Source organism: Triticum urartu, chromosome 6 (genome assembly GCF_003073215.2).
Source record: "Triticum urartu cultivar G1812 chromosome 6, Tu2.1, whole genome shotgun sequence".
NCBI lineage: Eukaryota > Viridiplantae > Streptophyta > Magnoliopsida > Poales > Poaceae > Triticum > Triticum urartu.
The window spans coordinates 559141769-559147704 of NC_053027.1; the positions used below are offsets into that span (position 1 = coordinate 559141769).

The 5936-nt window shown below is 44.1% G+C and overlaps 1 long non-coding RNA gene across 1 annotated transcript; it reads right to left on the reverse strand.

The window, feature by feature from the left end:
- Nucleotides 1-5322: 5322 nt before the first annotated feature.
- LOC125513061 lies at nt 5323-5608 on the reverse strand. Its single transcript, XR_007285650.1, has 2 exons — nt 5522-5608; nt 5323-5409 (listed from the first exon to the last, which is right to left on the reverse strand). It is a non-coding gene; the product is annotated as an uncharacterized LOC125513061 (long non-coding RNA).
- Nucleotides 5609-5936: the final 328 nt, after the last annotated feature.

The following is a 5936-nucleotide window of genomic DNA, read 5'->3' on the forward strand; positions in this document are numbered from 1 at the left end:
TATTACCCGATCGGAAAACCCTATTGTTCCTTTGTTTCCACAGCGTCCAACTAATGAGCATGACAAACGAGTCAAACCCCTTCCTTTCTTCCTTGCGGATTTGCTTGCGTGTACTAGTCCACCAATCTTGAAGCTTATCTTGGTGCGAGGGAATCAAGCCTAGATCAATGTTCGCCTTGGAGAAGCATAAGAACCAAACCTGCCTTGCGAAAACACATTGTAGCAGTAAGTGATCCACATTGTCTTCCTCTTGATCACATAGAAAGCAGGTGGAAGATTCTTCTTGCAGCCCATGTCTAAGTCTCCGGTCTGAGGTCCATAGCCTGTATTGAATGGCTCACATGAAAATCTTGCATGATAGTGGGGCCCAACACTTCCAAATCGCTGCACTGGTGTGAAATCTGATTCCAAGTTGCTGATGCTGAATCAACGCCTAAACAGCTTCTCATGACCTGAACTTTGTGATCACAAATTCTAATCTAAAGTTAATAACACTTAGAAGCATGTGGCCTGGTGAATGCTGAAAGATGAACGGATGCATGATGCTAGACGTATGATTGCCGATCCGGCAAACCACGAAAAGGAAAAAAATTGTTTTTAGTCTACGGAAATGGTTTGACACGAATTACAACACGGGGAGAAGTTTTTCTTAGGGTACACGGGAAGAAGCTTATTTGTATCCGTAGGACGGGGAATTTGCCCGGGCCAAGAGAAACCAGGGCACTCCCATGACGAGCATACCGCACGCCGCCAGCGCGTCGATTACCTTCCAACTAGCATTCCTGTACTCTTGCAGCGCCTCCCCTAACCCGTCGCACGCCGGCGTCGGGCCAGGCCCCCTCGCCGCACGACCAAGATACGGCGTGTCGGCGACGCCAAGATGCGGCAGTCGGACCCGGGGCTGGTGACCCTGCATGCAGGCCCTGTTGGAAAATTAGGCAAGTTCATGATTAATTCCAGTAAATAATTCATGACTAGAAGAGATACTAGCAGGCAAAAATCTAGCAAACTAGAAGAACAGCAAGACATGCATAACAGCAGCAAACACGTAACAGTAGCTGTAGAAACAGACATGAACAGAGGATGTTGGACGTACTGATCGTTAGCTATTATGGGTGCGACAGTGTTGATGACGATGTTGGCGACGATCTGCTGCTGACGGCGATGAATACGACGATGAGTAGCACCGCCCGACTTGGACGGAAGACGACCCGTGATGACGAATTTGAGCAGTCGCGCACAGCGCTTCCCAAAAACCTAGTTCGTCCTCTCCCGGTGCAGGATCGCAAAGACGAACGGTTCCGGAGACCTGCTCTCCCACGCGCCGATGCACGCCGGCGTTTGGATGGAGTAGACTACGATGGCGGCGCAAGTTGTGAGATGAGGCAAAACCCTAGGTGTTTTTCGGTGTATTTCTGGCCGCAGCCGGTAGCTGTATATATATTAGGACCAGAGGCGGTATTGTGTCGCGACCACAATCCCAAACCGACTCGGTTTCTAATTCGTATACTTACCGGACAAGAAATCAAAAAACTTGTCTGCCAAGACATAAAAATAAAACGGCAAAAGGAAGCTACGCTCCTGCAAGGAGACGGACCGGATTTTGGCGGACCATTCACGCGCATGTCGCATGTACGCGCCGCCTCACCTCGCCTCGCCTCGCCTCGCCACGGCCCGGCCCGGCCCGGCGAGGCGAGCGAGCGCGCGCGTGTGTTTTTCCCTTTCTCTTCTCACACATCACTTAGAGTGGTAGAGAGAACCCACTATATAAAGAGGTCCAACTCTTCTTCAACTTCCAAGGTGGGACTAAACTTAGCACCACCACTTGCCATTTTACACATGGGCTTTGAGATTTCAGAAATTGCTATGGGCCTAGCCCATTAATTCTAACAATCCCCCACCAGATCTCAAATACCCATTTAGAGATTTGCCTTCTCTCACCACTTGTTTAATATACCAGTGTTTCAGCAGAGACTGTTAAGTTGAACTTCTGCCTAGAACTATAAGCTACATCCATTCACAACTTGACAATTGACTATGCTTTGAATTGCTAGTTTTGTGTGAACAGGTTTCACTCAAAGTCTTAACCAGTACCTGACCGCCAGTAGGCTACCCCGCGGTTTGGAGCTTATACGTCATACTCCCTGGTCTCTTCGTGAGTTTACTAGAGATCACCCAAATCTCATAGACTGCGACGTTTACAGTCAGAACTCATATAGGTGTGTTCTTTCAAGACTGCTCTGTAGGACAGCATCTTTGCTAATTATAGCCAATAGAACCACATTAAGGCATGTTGCCGACCTGCCTTACAGATCTGAGCCTTACAGCTCTGAGAGTTTTGCATCTTCACTTGGAGACGATCATAAGTTATTACTCTCCTCAGTTAACCAATAGCTTGTTCTTCCCAGATCCTAATTCACGGGATCTCCGATCACAAAGGTTGGGTTACTACTATGGTGTAACATCTATGGGTCTCATACCCATCTCCCTCGATGCAATATCTATCACATTTCGTGATAGTCCCTTTGTAAAGGGATCTGCCAGGTTTTTGTCTGTTTGTATATACGTAACAGTTATTACTCCGGAGTTTCTCAACTTCCTGACAGACTTCAAACGTCTTTTCACTTGTCTTGATGACTTTGCATTATCTTTAGAATTGTTCACTTTAGCGATAACTGTTTGGTTATCACAATTCATAAGAATAGCCGGTACAGGTTTTTCAACAACCGGCAAGTCCATCAAGAGCTCACGCAGCAATTCTGCCTCAACAGTAGCTGTGTCCAAAGCAGTTAATTCTGCCTCCATAGTTGACCTCGTCAATATGGTTTGCTTGCAAGACCTCCATGACACTGCGCCACCACCATGAGTAAATACATACCCACTTGTTGCGTAAAGTACATCAACATCGGAGATCCAATTTGAATCACTATATCCTTCTAGCACAGCAGGATGCCCTGAATAAGTAATTCCGTAACTCATAGTACCTCTCAGATAGCGCAAGACCCTTTCTAGTGCATGCCAATGATCATCACCCGGGTTGGACATGAACCTACTCAGTTTGCTCACAGCAAAAGAGATATCTGGTCTTGTAGCGCTAGCTAAGTACATGAGTGAACCGACAATTTGAGAGTATCTTAATTGATCTCTCGTTTCTTTCTTGTTCTTTCTGAGTGTCATGCTGGGATCATAAGGTGTTGGAGAAGGCTTGCTATCCATAAAACCGAATCGGTTCAAGACCTTCTCAACATAGTGAGATTGCGTTAATGTAATCCCACTCTCATCCTTAATAAGTTTGATGTTTAGAATTACATCGGCTTCTCCCAGATCTTTCATGTCAAAACTTTTTGATAGAAAAGACTTGACCTCATTAATTGCATTAATGTTTGTACCAAAGATCAGTATGTCGTCCACATACAAACATAATATGACACTATTGCCCCCACCATGGCGATAGTAAACACACCTATCAGCCTCGTTAATGACAAATCCTGCAGAAGTCAAAGTTCTTTCAAACTTCTCATGCCATTGCTTAGGTGCCTGTTTCAGACCATACAAAGATTTTAACAACTTGCACACCTTTCTCTCTTCACCCTTTACCACAAACCCGTCAGGCTGATCCATATAGATCTCCTCTTCCAACTCTCCATTGAGAAAAGTTGTCTTTACATCCATTTGATGAATGATAAGACCATAAGAGGCAGCCAAGGAAAGTAACACTCGAATGGTGGTCATTCTAGCAACGGGTGAATAGGTGTCAAAGTAATCTTCGCCTTCTTTCTGAGTGTAGCCCTTGGCCACTAGCCGCGCCTTGTATTTATCAATAGTACCATCAGGCTTTAGCTTCTTTTTGAACACCCACTTATAGCCCACAGGTTTACAACCATACGGTCTATCAGTTAGTTCCCAAGTTCCATTAGAAAGAATTGAGTCCATCTCATTATGAACAGCTTCTTTCCAATCATCTACATCCGAAGATGCATATGCTTCTGCAATCGTCTTGGGTGTGTCGTCCACAAGGTATACAATGAAATCATCACCAAAGGATTTTGCAATCCTTTGTCTCTTGTTCCTTCTAGGAACTTCATTGTTATCCTTCTCAAGGACTTCCTCATGTGATTGTTCGAAATATTCATCAGTTGTACTAGATTCAGGAATTATCTCAGAAGAAAATCTAGCAATGCTATGCATATCTTTCATAGGAAATATGTTCTCAAAAAATGTTGCATCACGAGATTCCATTATAGTATCAACATGTATATCAGGTACTTCAGATTTTACCACTAAAAACCTATAAGCAATGCTCCGTTGAGCATACCCTAGAAAGACACAATCCACTGTCTTTGGTCCAAGTTTGCGTTTCTTAGGAATAGGAATATTGACCTTTGCCAAACATCCCCAAGTGCGCAAATAAGAAAGTGATGGTTTTCTCCCAACCCACTCCTCATAAGGGGTTTTCTCTTTATTATTGTTGGGAACTCTATTCAGGACATGACATGAAGTCAATAGAGCCTCCCCCCACCATGCCTTAGATAAACCAGCAGTGTCTAACATGGCATTCACCAAGTCACTCAATGTGCGGTTTTTCCTCTCGGTCACTCCATTTGATTGAGGTGAATAGGGAGGCGTCCTCTCATGAATAATACCATGTTCCTCACAAAATTCATCAAAAACTTTTGGAAAATACTCTCCACCACGATCGGACCTAAGACGCTTGATCTTTCTCTCTAGTTGATTTTCAACGTCAGCTTTATAGATTTTAAAGTAGTCTAATGCTTCATCTTTAGTTTGCAACAAATAAACATAGCAAAATCTAGTCGCATCATCAATCAAAGTCATGAAATATCTCTTTCCACCTTTTGTCAACACACCATTCATCTCACAAAGATCAGAATGTATGAGTTCTAGAGGTGCCAAGTTTCTCTCCTCGGCAGCCTTATGAGGCTTTCGAGGTTGCTTAGATTGCACACAACTATGGCACTTAGAACCTTTGGCAACTGTGAAGTTCGGAATTAAACTCACGCTGGATAGCCAAGACATTAAACCAAAATTAATATGACATAAACGAGAGTGCCAAATACTTGCATCATCATTAACACTAGCACAAATTTGATTTATTGACTTATTGCAAAAATCTGAAAGAGAAAATCGGAACAAGCCTCTGCACTCATAGCCTTTTCCTATAAATTGTCCAAATCTTGACACAATTACTTTATTGGACTCTAAAACTACCTTAAATCCATCTCGACATAGAAGGGAGCCGCTAACTAGATTCTTGTTCATAGTAGGGACATGCTGCACGTTCCTTAGTTGCACGATCTTTCCCGAAGTAAACTTCAGATCCACCGTGCCAATGCCACGAACAGAAGCATGTGACCCATTCCCCATTAGGACGGAAGAATCCCTTGCGACCTGATAAGAAGTAAACAGGGAGATGTCAGCACACACATGAACGTTTGCACCCGAATCAATCCACCACGAAGATGATTGAAATACTAAAAGCACAATAGGTAAATTACCATACCCATCAGTATTGCTAGCGGTCACCATGTTGACAGTCTTGGAGCTTGTTTTCCCTCTGCGGTCTGCACGTTCAGAGCATTCCTTGGAAAAGTGTCCAGGCTTCCCACAGGCGTAGCACTCTAGCTCAGCCTTGTTGAACTTCTTCTTCTTGAAGGTAGTAGTCTTGGTAGGCTTGTTGAAAACAGGTTTGTTCTTCCCTTTGTTCTTGTTTTGTGGGTACCTCTGCACCCTGTTAGCAGTAGGCTGAACCTCACCTCCTTTTTCAGTGGTATCTTTAGCCCGAGCTTTTTCTTCAACATCAAGAGATGCAATCAGATTTTCAACTGATATCTCCTGTCTCTTATGCTTCAGAGTTGTGGCGAAATTCCTCCATGAAGGAGGCAACTTTGCAATCATGCACCCAGCCACGAATTTGT